The sequence below is a fragment of the Ananas comosus genome, linkage group 5 (genome assembly GCF_001540865.1).
Source record: "Ananas comosus cultivar F153 linkage group 5, ASM154086v1, whole genome shotgun sequence".
Lineage (NCBI taxonomy): Eukaryota > Viridiplantae > Streptophyta > Magnoliopsida > Poales > Bromeliaceae > Ananas > Ananas comosus.
Window position 1 is genome coordinate 7,438,528 of NC_033625.1, and position 16,916 is coordinate 7,455,443.

Consider the following 16,916-nt stretch of genomic DNA (forward strand, 5'->3'; position numbering starts at 1 on the left):
AGGGTTTGGATAACCCATAAAAGTACTACAAAATCGGAATTCAGACCAAGTAATTCTGATAGTGAGGGGGAAAAAGAGGGGCATCGAATAAATGATTCTTATCCCAAATCTGCCCAAGAGTGTAAAATTGGACAAATTCAGGATATTAAGCATGTACAAACCGATTGAAGATGACAGGAGCTTGACCCATATCAAGGTAAATATTCAATATAATTTACCTTGATTACAATAGCGACCATAGCAATAGCTTCCTCAACTGATTCTGGGGCAAAATTTATATATCAAATGAATCTACATAAATATTTTACTTTTATTTCAATCATCAACCAAACATACCTAGTAATTGCGAATAATTGAAATTATACCAAACCAAGCACACTGCTACAGCAAACAACGCATTATTTCATATTCAGATTAATCGCGTTTTAGCAGATGAAACATTGAATCAAACGGGATTAAGCCACAAAAATACAGCACAGTTCACAACAGCGTAAAAGGTGCGGACCTCACTAGTTATTAGATCGGAAAAAAACATTTAGAGTGTCGGCCCAACAAAGTCCCATTCTTGTAAAGCTATACCCAGGTACAAATCGCCAAACCATGTAAGCATACTCTGCACCTGCAAACAAAATGGCCAGCGTTATTGTAGCCCCTAAACAGGAGCGACTGCCACCGTACCATGAGTGCCATCCGATCACTTTCTCAAACTCCATCTCCGAATGATGGCAGAAGCGTTTTATACGAAGAAAAAATCTGAGCAGAAAGCGATATAACGAATTAGCTATTACTTCAGAAACCGGCACCCACCATCTTAGGCTTTATGGCACCACTTCAGACCCTACTGATCCTGCCATAACTATTGATCAGAAGATGAAGGTGATCGTAACTATTATACAGAAGACCTTAGATACAGATTTCGAAGAAATGTACAAAAAACAAAAAAAAAAAACTAGGCAACTTTACCATAGAAAATCAGCAAACAATTTTTGGGTGATCGTAAATGAAACTCAAGCGCAATTGAAAAGGAAAATATCCATTCTCTAATTACAGTGCAAGTTTGCAAACAAATGATACAGAACCATTACTAGAAGAAAATAATAATAATAATAATAATAATAACATAAGGAGTTACTTTAGACTAGTAAGAATAAATATGAATTGAAATTTTTTTAATTATGATGACCACTTAATCTCTTATTATGTGAATTAATTAATAATAATTAATAACAATAATTTATTGATAGTGCATATAATTTTCACAGTAGTCCTCTCTAAATTCTTGCTCAGTGAGTAGATTCTTAAAAAAGAAGCAAGAAGTGTGATACTACATGGCAAATAAACTCGTGAACAGAAAAAGCAACTTTATGATCAGTTAATAGCGCAGAACGTTGAACGGTCACAAATAATTAATCGGAGCATGAAAGGGCAACGAATGCAGAATTCAACATATCAACTTGCACCACGTCATACGAATAACAAACCAATCACATTCCTTCTTTTCAAACAAAACTACAATAAAAAATTTTATTACAATTATGATCCGACATATATCCTTAAAACGTTAATTTGATTGGTTTGCTACACCAAGTAACTAATATACCAGTTGCATTCTAGAATCTTTCAACAATGGCAAGCTCTTTGACATGACCTGTTCCTATAAAAAAGTCAAGAAACTCCCAGCCGTCCGATCCATCACGGCCAAGGATCACATGAGCAATTTCGCCATACCGTGAAGGGAAGAGCAGACAAAGTGGTCATAGAAAACACTTTTATGAACGAACAACTTGCAGATCCACTCAAAAAAAAAAAAGAAAAAAGAGTTGAAGAAGAGAAATTATTGCGAAACATGGTCAATAAACCATAATATAAGAAAATAAATTTAAAGGCCTTTAAATCTCCAGTGTCGATAGATCAGCGAACCTAAACTTATGTCCAATATGTTCAATGTGCAAATATGAACTACAAATTAGTATAGGATACTACAACAAAACAACTTTTGCATGATTATTTATATTTTATCCAATACACAAGTTGATAGTGCAAAGCATAATATGAGAAACAAAAACAATAACGTCACCACCTGGGTCAAGGGAGGCAACATAAAGTCTCAACTTTTTCAATTGCCTTACAATAGTGCAATAGTATCTAAACAAAAATTATATACAAGGAGACCCTACTTCTATACTTGAGATCACAGAATTAATTGAGCATCTCTCTCAAAAACACACACACTTCCTATATCTTAATTAATTTTATGGAGTCTTAACATGATCTGCACTTTTATTTTGCACAATAAGCGAATTGATATTGACTATTAATTCATGCAATTAGAACAATAATTGTTTTCACGATGGCACTCATTCCATGCATAGTTGAAAACATATTAGAGAAACAAATATTAGGAAAAAATATTTCATAAGTTAAGTTTGTTTATAGTGCAGAATAACAACACTTACTTTCTTGATTCAATCGAGTACTACTCGTTAAGCATAATCGCATTTCATAGCATTTGTGAAACTAAATCATCTCAGATAATTGAAATATACTTTTATAAAAAATACAAAAAAAAGCTAAAACAATACGGAGTGCAACCCATTAAATATTAATTATTTCTTTTGATTCATGCAGGTTAAGTAACTTCCAATAAATAAAGTAATATATCAATTGTTAAATACACTATTGCATGCATTATATTATAAAATTTAGTTAATTTCCTATTTTTACTGACAAATACAAACAATTGAAATCAAAAAACAGTTAAGAATTATAAAAGAAAAAAAAGATAAGAAAAGGAAAAGAATATGACTAATCATACCTTTTTAGATGATTCTATATATCTCCAGTCAAAAAGTGTGAACATATGATTAGATATCTCTAATTCTAGCAATTAGATATAACTAGTTCACTCTCAATCAGAATTGAGAATATCTAGAATAAAATGTATCAGCTTAAATAAAGTCATAGAAACTATTTTCCAGAAATTATGCCAATTTATTATTACATTCTTATTCAGGCCAAAATGTACTAAAAATACCTCAAAGTTTAATTTGATTACAGAAATAGCTGCAATAAAATTTTACAATCAAAGGAGAAATAGAAATAAAAATAGTGTTTCTCACTAATGTGACAGTGAATTAGAAAGATGCGATTGATAACATGATAGTAAGAGAAATCGAAAATCACTTTCATATAAGGAACACGATAATATTTAATCTTTAATTGGGTTATTTACTATAGTATAACTATTTACATCGAGAAATACAGTACATAAAAAATTGAGAACCTTTTGACGACATTAAATGAAATTGAATCCTTTTTTTATTAATAAAATTTAAATTATATTTTTAAAAAATACTAGATTAAAAATTTAGGCCAATTTGCATAAAAAATCCACTTATTTTGGGGTTTTGCAAAACCGGGCCACCTTTTTCCTTTTTGCAGATTCGGTCCGCTTTTTCCGCCGCCTGACCAAAATGCCCCTCCTATACAATAGCCTCCCGCGTATTTCTTGACATACGTATACTACCCTGCCGTACGTTCTGGCGCGCATTAAATGACCCGTTCAATCTCAGTCATTTCTCGGAACCCGGACAACATCCGCCCCCGCTATTCGCCGACCCCGCTGTTTCCTGTTTGGCTTTAATTCTTTAATACAATAACTCACGATAAATGAGAAAATATGCACGGCCCGAGCAGAGATAATAGTGCAACGCAAAGTGAAACGCCCGAAAAAATGGTGCAACTGCCATTATAACAGTGCATCGCTAGGTCGCACCAGTGCAACCTCTCCAAAATCAGTCAAAATTTTACTTTCTCTATTCCTTAATATAATCTCAACTTAGTACTGCAAATTAACGGCTACCCCTCCAAATGAAGCCGAAGCGTCGGCGGCGCAGGACGGTGGCTGCGGGGTTCGAAGGTCGGCGATGTGCGACATAAGAGTCGGCAGGCCAGGAAGCTCGGCGGCGGGGCTGGAAGGTCGCCGGCGCAGGACGCTTTTCGAGAGGCGTGACATAGCGGCTAAACGATTGTGCAAACTGTTCTTACGAAAGATCAGCGTTCTTATAACGCATGAATAGGTTCACAGATGAACGCCAATAATAGTGCAAGACAGAGTGAATAACAGAACAATATTTTTAAAAGAGTGCAAAGATGCTTGTAAGAGTGCAATAAGGTATAAATAATAGTGCAATCGATTTAAAAACATGTGCAACGAAAGTGCAATAAGGTAGTAAACCAGTGCAATATTTTGAAAAGACTCGTACTAAGCTTATAAGGGTTCGTTGGAGAGGTTGATACAAGGTATAATAATAGTGCAACGCCAGGTCGGTGAAATAAAAATTTAATTTAAAAAAGGTTTTAAGTATTGTAACACAGATCAAAAGAGTTTAAGAATCTCTGCTAAAGCGTGTAACAGATGATACCTAGTACGAAATTTTCAAAGATTTGGCGTTAACATGAACAAAATAGTGCAAAAAGGTCGAAATTTATATTATTCTATGATGTAAACAGTGCAACATTTTATGAAAAATATTGTAACTGGTAAATAGTGCAACAAATTCCTAAGCAGTACATTAATTTGTGAACAAGAATTATATTTTCTTCTTTAAATCCGAGTACACGATTTTATACAAGTTTACACAATACAAAAAGGATTTGCCTACAATGAAAAATTCTATTACTTCAGCAATAACAAATTGAACATAATAAAAATTATGTTACAGAAATATCTAATCATCGAAGCTTGTCTGCAATTCCACGCGCACATAGCCTAAGATAACATGTATAGGCCAGGGGAGACTTCCGCAGGAGACTGCGAGGAGGAGATTGCAAGTAGAAGACTGCGAGGAGAAGACTGCGAGGAGGAGACTGCGAGGAGGAGACTGCGAGAAGGAGACTGCCGAAGGAGACTGCGAGTAGGAGGAGGGTCGTTCGGAAGTGTAGATCCAGCAACGAGGCCTTAAGATTGATTTGCACTATCTGGAGTGCTTTATTTGCCTCAAGCCCTTTGGAGCTCCGCTCTACCATGAAACAGACAGTTCAATCAGCATAACATAAGAATCCATCAATAACAATAAAGATCTGTAAGAATTTAAGAACCTGTATGAGAGGAGAGCCAATGGGCTCGTGGCAAATAACGCACTCCAGATAGCACGAATCAATCTTAACGCCTCATTGCTGGATGGTACCCTTCTGAGCGAGCCGCCTACTCCACGAACTCTGTTTCGGCTCCCTTCGCAGCGAGCCGCCTACTCCGCGAACTCTGCTTCAGCCATCTACCGTCGTTGCCTTAACGTCATGGATGAATTGTAGCCTAGTAACTATTGGTCAAGGATGCGAAGGCGAGGAACGGCGTTCCCGGCAGGAGGAAGAGCCGCGGCAGTGTAGGAGGAGGCTCCATCTCGTACTTCGGCGCTGCGTTTCCTCTTGTAGGGAACGCCGTTGTCGATTCACCTCCTTCACCAAAGGTTGTGTTTCCTTAAAGGGAGATGCATCTGAAGAACCGATATTTAAAAAAACGAATCGTGGGCTGACAAACCCGCCAGTGCATCTCTTCCTCACTTAACTGAATATACCTTACACGTCACTCATCGTGCCTTCCACTAGCATTCAAATGCGAGGGGATTAAGGGTGCCACGCGCACGGCGACTATTAGTGCAATGTAGGGTGAAAGACCACAACGATGATTGCAATGGTGCAATGTGGTCGACATAATAGTTCAATGATATCAGAAAGCAGGAAAAGAAAGTGCCGCGCAAGTCATGTAATAGTGCAACGTCCGGTAAAATAGTACAACTAGGTTCATAAATGTGCAACTATGTCATACTAATAGTGCAATGGGTTCATGGAACAGCAAACACACGTTCTGGCGAATAGCGTGGATATGCGCTCCGACCGCAGCGAGCATTTAATGCTTCTAAAAGTACGTAGCGTAACGTCTACGTCATAGGGTCTATTCTGTCAGGATAGGAGACACCGGCGGTTATATCGAAGCTGCCTCGGGAAAAGTAAAAGCGAGTTGTTTAAATATGGCTTCTTCAGTTTCAATGCGGGTAAAGGCGTTGCACTGTTATGGCGAATGTTACTCTAATATATCGCCAGTATTGCACTTTTTTTTGCATTTTGTTCCCTGGCGTTGCACTATTATTACAGCCTATCATTGCCGAATGTTACTGTAATATCTTGCGATTATGAAAGTTTTTTTCCATTTTGTTCCCTGGCGTTGCACTATTATTACAGCCTATCGTTGCACCGTTATGACGAACGTTACTGTAATATCTCGTTAGTATTGCACTTTTTTTGCATTTTGTTTAGTATTCGCCAGCCCCGATGTTTGCTGTTCGGGTATTACTTTTCCGAAATATGTGAAACCAAACAAGTCTGAGATAATAGTGCAACGAGAAGAGAAATGCCAGCTGATACCATGTAACTGCTATTCTAAGCGTGCAACAATAGTTCGCACCAGTGCAAACACCTTGAAGCATTGACGGATAATAGTTCAACATTCTAGTAAATAGTGTAACGACAAACATTACAAGTAAATTCCTACCCATATATTTATAACAAAGGTAATGAGAATTACAATATGTACACCAATTCGTCATACTGTGAAAAAAATGAATCGAATAGTGAAAAGAATTGTTAACTCGACCAGCGTCGATTATTTACGTGTCAAAAAAGAAGCATTTGTGGGTAAGAATTCTGCTGTATTCTCGCGCGTCTCTCGTCATGGATCATTCTGGCCAAGAAGTCCGAATTCTCCCGTTGTTTCTGGTGTCAAGTATTATCGTATAGCTAACAGGAAAGATGGCGTCATTTGCTATCTTGCATCGGGATATCTTCCAGATTGATCATCTCCAGATCGACGGACGGGTACCGCGGCGCCAAACAAAATCGAAAATGTTCTTTAAATAAGGTATTGTTACTATGTGAGGATTTAACGTGCATAGGAAAATTGCCTAATTAACAATATATAATCGGGTTGTTTACAAATTTCTGTATTGTTTTTTAGGGTAATCAATATGCTTTCAAACCCGGTGTGATATTTAGGCGTTTAATGGATGATTAGTTGGATTTTGTACTTTTCGCTTTGAGATCATACGCAAGCAAATGCCAGTTGTTCGAGTCGAAGAAGCGGGTTTTAGTGAACCCGTATTTCGCTCAATTGTCTCTTCTCGCTGTTTGTCGACCTAAAACATTCGGGGTCATTTTTTTTTTCTGGTCTGATAAAGATGAGTCGTCTTATATGCATTGTCCCTTTCGCTCTGAGTAATTTCTGGTAGGCGTTTAATACATCGCGATAGTGAACGAAGGCATTTTTTTGATTTGTTTTGTTTGGTCAGGCAATTCTTTCTATGGGGTTTTCAATTCGAAGCGCATAATGCGTGGAGGGGCTTGTGGTGTCAGGAATTTTCAATTCGCTCACTGATCGGGTTCCTTCGGTACTACACTTGCCGTAGATTTATTAGGGCTTGGTGAGGATTAATGCTGACTTCAATTTAGTTTTCCATTTTTAATCGGTTCGATACTGTATGATCGTAGTTTTTGATGTTCGACGATTATTGTTTGTTATCCACAATGTAAGTATTGAGATCGTTACACTTATTCTTTTTTAGGATAGGCATACATATTATAATCTTTGTTTATGAATTACATGAATGTATCGTTGAAATTATTCACACCACTTTATTGCTTTGTTTTTGATAAAGACTTCGAAAGTATGTGTAATTTTGTCGACGTCGAGCAGAGCTCAAGGTTTTTTCGGGGTCCGTTTTCTCTTTTTTTCAATGGTCTTGTAACAGAAATTTATTTTTTTTTAATGTTATTGCCACAAAGTGGGTTATTATTACATGTATTAGAATATTGCGATTTTTGTATATTAATTTAACGTTTAGTTTCGCGAGTCGTTTTACTGTTCTCATGCTCCGCTCGCATGTGCCTTGAAGTCTTGGGTGCCTGCCTCTTTACACCGGTTGTACTCTTGCTGGTGCTCTGTTAAGCCTCGCGCCTTTGGGCCTCTCGTTTTCTCGGCCACCTCGTACTCTTACGGCCTGGCTGCCGGGTCGCCATCCTCTTTCTCCCTCAGCGATAGGTCGTATCGCTCCTTGTCCTTCCGCCAGCGTGTTGCCTCTCTCTTTCCTCGCCTGCCTGTCTCCTGACTCCTTCTATCTTTTTTTGTTTGTTTTTTTGCTTTTGGTTTTTTATTTTATGTTTCATTTATCTTTTTTTTTTTTTTGTTATTTGGTTTACTGTGCGCCGTGCTCCTTCCTTTCTTCAGCCGTTGGTTGGTATTTGGCGCCGTAGCATCTATCCTTCTCCGCATTAGTCCGCTTTCAGTCCCTCCTCCATTCGTCCTCCGACGTGCGTTCGCCGGTCCGGTTTCTCGCTCGGTCGGGCGCCTCCGATCGCCTGCCTTCGCTTGTGCGCATGTCCGCGGAGTCGGGCGTTCTCCTTGTCCCTCCGCCGCCGTGGCCTCCTCTCTTCTCCACGCCGCCGTCGCCTCTCTTTCTCCTCGCGGCCATCGCCTCCTCTTACTCCCTCGCGGCCGTCACCATCTCCTTCTCTCCCACCGGTCCGCACCCGGGTGGCACCCCCCGCGCGAACTTCTTTGGTTTGAGATAAGCGGCACGTCTTCTATTTCGATGAGGTGTTATGCGCTAATTGGAAAAATTTATAATTGGCGTGTCAGTTACATAATTTTTAGATTATTACACATTTAATTACCTTTAGATATTTTATTCTTCGTTTATCATAATGGAGTCTCCACGAAAGATAGTTTTTGGAATCGGGCATATTCTTCGAATTTTCTCGACATATTTGAGGCGAGGCAGGGTGATACGTCAGGTCCGGCTGCATACAAAATAAGCGATTATATAAATACACTACAGTTATAAGGAAGACTATTAATTAATAAATTTACCACAATAACAACTAACCGTATTTATTAATCGAGTTATTATCGTTAAATTATTATTGGCATCATTCATCTAGTCTATGTATGTGGAGATGTAATAATAAGAGCGTCACATACGTCGGCTGATTGTCTCGTGGTTATCTTGTCCCGCAGACGGGTCGGAGATTGTCGGGTTCGAAATCGTTGGCCTTATGGTGTGCTCGGATTTTGAGACATCTTGGGAGGCTTTGCGCTGGATTTATTTTTTGAGTGCTGCATCCTTTCTAGATTTCGAAGAGATCTTCGACCGTATCTTTACGATTTCGGGCTTCGCATTTAATTGGCCGAGATCGGTGGATCGCCTATGGACATTCTAACTTCTTTTTTTAGCTCCCTGGTCGATCGCACGGTTGATGATTTAGACGGGGGGACGGTGTTGGGTACTTGAACCGCATGTTCCTCCGGTCTTCTGGCTTTTCGATTTTTCCAGTAGATGCCGGGGTCGATTGTGAGCTGGTAAGAGTAGCGCGGAGTTGCTCAGTATGCGGCAAGGAGTGGCAACAAGAATGAACACCGACCTTCCAGACGAAGCTAATTGCGCATCACTCTTATATAAAACCCGGAGGATCTACATTCGGGGTGCGGATGCGGCGGTGGCGCCTCAGAACTTGAGTCGACCACAACAGCGCGTAGTTCCTTCGGAGAGTTCGGCTGCGGGGAGCACTAGTGAAGTTAAATCACTCTTCACTCTTGACGATCTCCCCCGAACGACGAGTTCATCTAAGTTATCCACTCTGGAACAGATGAAATAGTTGCACGGCGAGGCAAGAGGAGGGGATTGTAACCCAGGGGTGCTCATATATCCCAGCCTGGATAGCAAAGATATTATATACACACTATTGGAGAACAGTCTTTTCATATGTTGGCAAAAGTTATTCTTTAAGTATAGATAGCTTAATTTTGCATATTACAAATTGGAAATTGCACGATTATTGACATTAGAACTTATGGGAGGAAGAGGGCAGCTTGCATCGAACGGATCCACCGTTAGAATTAGTTGCAATTTACGGCGGCGGAAGAATAGGCTGTCGATTATATTAAGGACGTGTATGTACGGCAATTGTAGTGTGCCAATGGGGGAGATTCTCGAAAGAACGAACCAGTCTGTGGGAATGAGATTATTTGGTATTGGTAAAAGAATAAAACAAAAATAAAGAATAATGTAATTTGACGAGCGGTAATGTCTTTGTACTTATGCTTGGGCGGATGACAGTCTCTTCAAAACATCCTGCAAGGTCTTGGCGGTCGACCCTATGCCCTGAGAGGAGAAGCGATTGAATATCCGACCCCCAATTGAGGCTTAGGTCTAGAGCTTGGCCCGACAGGGGTAATCCAAGAAGAACTACCACCTCCTTGGCCGTGAAGCGTATGACTTGAGGGCCTATTTCGAATTCTACACCCTCCTTCCAATGACGGAGGATGAACTCCAGCAATGGCCTATCTGAGGTGATGTCGGGGAAGTGTAAGATATTACCGAATATCGTACTCTCGATGACGGGAAGATGATGCGGCTTCACGACCGACGCGTAAGTCTTTCTGTACGCTCCGACGAAACACCTAGAATTCACAATGAATCTACCGGCGGGGCCGCCGGCAACCGGCCGCGAAGGCGCCTTACGGCCGTCGGCAGACGATGAATCAGTAGATTCCGACGACTTCGACGCCATTGCAAGCAATGTAGATTTAGATTGCTCGTGTATTCGCCGATGGAATTCGAATTGGACGATGGTGGTTACAAATAGAAATGCGGCTGATAGGGCAATGACCGACGTAAGGCGGTTTAGAGCCCTTAAAAGATTAGAATAGGGTAATGGGGAGCAACAGGAGTTTGAAAGTTAGTGGGATGCTAGTATGTGCCAGCCTTTTTACAAAACAGCGTACAAGTCCATACAAAACCTGACACGTTAGCACAACAAACAGCCAACTGCCAGAATATGAAAGTTATTGGGATTAATTGCCTTAAATGCTGGACAGAGTCGTACAGTGACGTGATCGTTATACTCGACTAAGTAGGGAAGAGGCACTGGCCGGTAAGAGAGAGGAAGAGACACCGGCTGGGAGCGTGTATCCACGCTATTCGCCAGACCGTGTGTATGTTGTTCCATGAACACATTGCACTATTATTTTAAAATAGTTGCACCATTATGAACTTTGTTCTACTATTTTACCTTTCGATGCACTATTATTTTGAAATAGTTGCACCATTATGAACATTGTTCTACTATTTTACCTTTCGATGCACTATTAACTTCGTTCCGCGCCTTTTATTTCGCCTCAGCGGAGATACACTATAGCGGTCGGAGCGCATATCCACGCTATTCGCTAGACCGTGTGTTTGCTGTTCCATGAACCCATTGCACTATTATTATGACATAGTGGCACCCTTATGAACTTAGTTGTACTATTTTACTCGACGTTGTACCATTAAATGCGTCGCGTCCGCTGTACGCAACCCAACCTCCCTCGATCATTACTCGGAACTCGGACCACATCCGCCCTAGCTATTCGCCGGCCCCGCTGTTTCCCGTTCGCCTTTAAGACTTTACGAAATTTTCGAAAGCTATTGACAAATAATGCGCGGCCCGATAATAGTACAACGCGAAGAGCTACCAAGGATAAATGGTGCAACAGACGTCTATAAAAGTGCATTCGTAGCTTCGTTCCTATGCAACCAAACAATAACAGTCAAAATTTACTTATTTTATATCATAATGTAAACTTAAGTTAAAAGTGCAAATGAAAGGACATCGGGGCCGTCGATAATATACGGGCGGAGTGGGAGGAGGCTTCACGACCTCTTTATCGCCGCCGCCGCCGCGCCGGACCAACTATTCAGAGCAGTGTCGAATTAGCCTCCCCTTGCCAGAGATAATAGTGCAACGGGAATCTTCTACTGCTGTAAAAATGGAGCAATGACAGCTATAACAGTGTATCCGTAAGTCGTTTCAGTGCAACCAGAGTTAACCAGTAAAAGTTTTGGGATCCTCGTTACACTATAATATAAAATGAAAAAATATGTAATAGTGCAACCGTACAATATATATTGCTTACACTTGAAAGCGGTAAAATATAATGGTGCAAAAGTGCGTTGAGAGTAGTGCAACCTCTTAAAATAAAGAGGTCACAAGTGCAATAAGGCTCGGTAATGGTGCAAAAGAAATAATAGTGTAACTTACGAGCCAACTATTTCAAAATTTGTCTGCTGAGGAGTAGATGCATTCCCGGAACGCCTGTTAATCAACAGATCCAGCTGTTCGTCTGTAAGCACTTCGTCTATATCATCGGGATCACAAGTAGCAAACTTTCTCTCGACTAAGTTACTCACAGCATATAGCTCAATTAGATACGCGTGGCCTTTATAGAGTCTCCGAATGTTTCCGACATCGTCGTCGTCAACAATGTCGATGAGTTTGTTTAGATTCCCACAATAGCAAAGTTTAATTTCGATATTGCAGGATTCCTGTGAAGTATTAATGTACTTGCAGAACATTGCTTGCAGGGATTTAAAATTATCGCCTTGCCTGATGAAATTGAGCCGGCTGGATCCTCCTACATAATTGACAGAGCCTCCTTCCTCCTTAAAACACCCATTAAAATTGAAGTGCACTGGAATTTCATCAGTGTTATCCATGACTCGTAAGAATTGGATAGAGGAAATTAGCTAATAGTTATCAAAAAACACTCTTTATATAATATCATCCAGTTAACGTAATGAGTGGTTAAGTTGTGCAAGGCGGGAAAGTACTTGACACAGCGGAATCAATAGATTTTAGATTTTATTCCCTTCAGTCCTTGAGACAAACGCGGCTGCACTTTCAAATAATATAAATAAAAATATCAAAAACCTAACAGCAAACACAGCCTCTGGCCAATAGAATATCTACGCCCTAAACCCACCTTTCCCGCGCTTGCTGCATTAATGGCTCTTTAATGGCTTGCATTTAATGCTCTGTCATAAAACGGCGCTGTTGCGTATATCTCAAAGGGCCTCATATAATTACAGGATTGTAAGGGAATTTCGCCTCGGGAAGGTAAGCAAGTTACGCTGTTTGGGAATGGAAATAAAATAGTGTAACAGATGTAATCAAATCACCATTTAAACAAGGAATTGCACTATTATATCCATTACATTACACTGTTATAATACAAGAGGAATTTTGTTACACCACTTTTACAATAAATTGCACCATTATGTACATTACATTGCACTGTTACACAGATTGTACACACCCTGACAAACACTCCGGGCCATTAAATGCGGCCCATGCGCTTCACGCAACATGGCTTTTTTTCGGAACTCGGACAACATCGGTTCCGCTATTCGCAAGACCAGGTGTTTGCTGTTCGGCTTTAAAATATGTGAACCTAAAACAAGACTGAAATAATAGTGCAACGAGGGAACAGACACCGGCGAGACATCGAACTTTCTTCGGGAGAATTCATCCCGGATTTAATCCTGATTAAACTTCTTATTGCACCATTCTCAACATACTCTTGAAGGTGTATTATAAAATATATGGACCATCATAATCCAGTTCTGAAATTGGATAACTCGTTGCACCATTACTATCAGAGATTAACTCGTTGCACCATAACTTTCAAACCATTGATCGATTACTACGATAATATTACACCATTACGGGCCTATTGAGCTCTTTTACAGCGCGTCACACTATTAATCGCGTTTAACGTTGTTACTTAATCGTGAGGTCTTTCACCAATTAGTGTAATAAATTGCCTAAATGGTGCAACAACTGTCTAACCAGTACAAGAAAATTCCTTCGTGCAAGAACTTTTTTGTTTATATTTGTAACATTGTTTCCTAAGTACTGTAAGTGGCCAAAAAACAGGGTAAGATTTTCTCTGTATTTGTTTATAATATGAATGTAAAAGTGCAACATCGTCGGAAATAATACTGTAAAATATGGGCTAATAGTGTAATACAGCTAAAAGCGGTGCAAGAATATAATGAATATACAGATATATTTACTATAAGGCGTAACAATGTAAAGAAAGGGATCTCTTTATTAATATACAAGCAAATTATACATTGTCTTTGACGAAAACGCAACATATAATACACGTTTTGCATACAATACGATGTTCACAACATCAACTGTAACTTTCGCATCAACATTATTAGTGAACAAAATTAGGCCTTCATTTTACAAAAGTACTGAATCATCATCAAAGCTTGCCGCAAATCCACGAGCACATAACATACTCTGAGGTTCCTCTATCGGAAGATGAAATGGCGAAGAGGAGAGGGCTCGCTCGGAGGGGTATGTCGGAGCTTTATTTGCACTAGGCACTTTCGCATTGACGTTTTGGCACTACATTGTTCGTAAAGAGACAGTATAGTCAGGATAAATTTAGAATCTATCGATAAGAATAAAGATCTGGAAGAATTTAAGAACCTGGTATAGGGTGGTACCTCGTCGCAAATAAAGCACAGTACTTCAGATAGTGCGAATCAATCTTAACGCCTCCTTACTGGATGATACACTTACGACCGAGCCTCTTCTTCGTCGACGTCTCCTGCGGGTCTCTCCTCTCGTCTCGTGTACCTCCATCATCGCTGTTTCCTCGTCGCCGGTTGCCCAAGTGCCTGGAGAGTGCTTTTATAGAAAACGAACAGGCATTTGAGGAATAGAGTCGAGGTACTCCTTTACCCTACGTTGCGTAACCATTTAGGTAACCGACTATTAATGCTCGCGAAATATTAGTTTTCGTCGTGAACAGAAAGTGGCTAATGCTCACCTGAAGAGCCGTATTACTGTAACATCACTTTAAAATATCAATAAATCATTCAATCGTATAAAAATAGTGCAACAATTGCTGTAATAATAGTGCAACGTTAAGTAACAAAATGCAAAAAAAGTGCAATACTGGGGAGATATTAGAGTAACATTCGTCATAACAGTGCAACGCCTTTACGAGTAAAATTCGAAATAGTCGCTTTTACTTTCCCCGAGGCAGCTTCGATATAACCGCCGGTGTCTCCTATCCTCACAGAAGAGACGCTATAACGTAGACGCTACGCTACGTACTTTTACCAGCATTAAATGCGCGCGTGTGTTTGCTGGAGCGTATATCCACGCTATTCGCCAGACCGTGTGTTTGCTGTTCCATGAATCCATTGCACTATTATTGTGACATAGTTGCACCCTTATGAACTTAGTTCCACTTTTTTACCCTACGTTGCACTATTATTGTGACATAGTTACACCCTTATGAAATTAGTTCTATATTTTTCTGTCTGTACTGTCTTTTTCATGGTAGAGCGGAGCTCCAAATTGCCCAAAACAAATGAAACATTCCAGATAGTGCGAATCAACCTTAACGCCTCGTTGCTGGATCGTTTTTTCTGATCGCCTCGTTGCTGGATCTTAACCTCCGATCGACCCTCCTCCTCCTCCTAGCATTCTCCTTGCACTGGAACGACGCTACGGTTGCATGTTAGAAGGTTTGTTCCACCGTTTCTCCCGCTGTAGAGCCTTCGCCTTGCACTATTAACCCTGGCGCGCGGAGGTATAGCGCCGCGGCGGCGGCGGCAATAAAGAGGCGGTGGAGCCTCCTCCTACTTCACACCGCTATATTCGACGTCACCATGTCCTTTCATTTGCACTATTACCTTAAGATTAAATTAAAAATTAACACCAAATCTGTGAAAATTTTGTGCTACATATCATACTGTTACACGCTTTAGCGGAGAATCTTGAACTCATTTGATCTGAGTTGCACTGTATTACTACCGTATTGCACTCTTACAGGTTTCGTTGCACTCGTAGATAAAATTGATTAGACTGTTATTTCCCCGTATTGCACTCTTACGAGCTTCTTTGCACTCTTTTGAAAAATATTTTTCTGTAATTAACACTGCCTTGCACTATTATTCGCGCTTAACTGTGAACTTATTTAACAAGCAAAAGGACGCGTGATCTTTTATAGGAAAACTTTACACAATCGTTTAGCCGTTATGTCGGCCCTCTCGAACTCCGAACCCGCCGGCGACCGTCCAGCCCCGCCGCAGAGCTTCCTGGCCTGCCGACTCTTTTGTCGCACATCGCCGACCGTCCTACCCGGCAGCGACCCTCCTGCGCAGCCGACGCTTCGCCTGCATTTGGAGGGGACGCCGTTCATTTGCACTTTTAAGTTCAGATTATATTAAGAAATGGAGAAAGTAAAATTTTGACTGATTATGGTTTGTTTGCACTGGAACGAGGCTAGGATGCACTGTTATAGAGGTCGGTTGCACCATTTCTCATTTCGTAGACTTCACATTGCACTATTATCCCTGTTGCGGAGCGCGCACTATTTGTCAATAGCGTTCGAAAATTTCGTAAAGTCTTAAGCAGAACAGGAAACAGCGGGGCCGGCGAATAGCGGGGGCGGATGTTGTCCGGGTTCCGAGAAATGACTGAGATTGAACGGGTCATTTAATGCGCGCCAGAACGTACGGCAGGGTAGTATACGTATGTCAAGAAATACGCGGGAGGCTATTGTATAGGAGGGGCATTTTGGTCAGGCGGCGGAAAAAGCGGACCGAATCTGCAAAAAGGAAAAAGGTGGCCCGGTTTTGCAAAACCCCAAAATAAGTGGATTTTTTATGCAAATTGGCCTTTATTTATTTATTTATTTATTTTTATTGACTTACCCTTGATTCCTCTTTTTTTTTTTTTAATTGAAGTAGTTTTAATTAATCAAATTGGAAATTTTATTTAAGTCAATTATTGATTTTGTTAAATTTTGTAACTCCAATTAGTTTTTAGCTGAAGCAAGTAGAGATTTTGTTAATAAGAACCCCCCTGTACCGTCCCCCTTTTTGAGAGCACGGTACGGCACGCCCCGTGCCGTACGGCATGGACGGCACTTTAATCCTTACTTATCTTGTTTGTTTCTATTTATTGAATAATCAACATAATTTGAAGCTGTCCCTGATATTTATTTATTTATTTATTTA

The 16,916-nt window shown here is 40.3% G+C and overlaps 1 long non-coding RNA gene across 1 annotated transcript; it reads right to left on the reverse strand.

The window, feature by feature from the left end:
- On the reverse strand, positions 13,961–16,493 carry LOC109709999. The gene is made up of 2 exons (XR_002216260.1): positions 14,388–16,493; positions 13,961–14,286 (listed from the first exon to the last, which is right to left on the reverse strand). It is a non-coding gene; the product is annotated as an uncharacterized LOC109709999 (long non-coding RNA).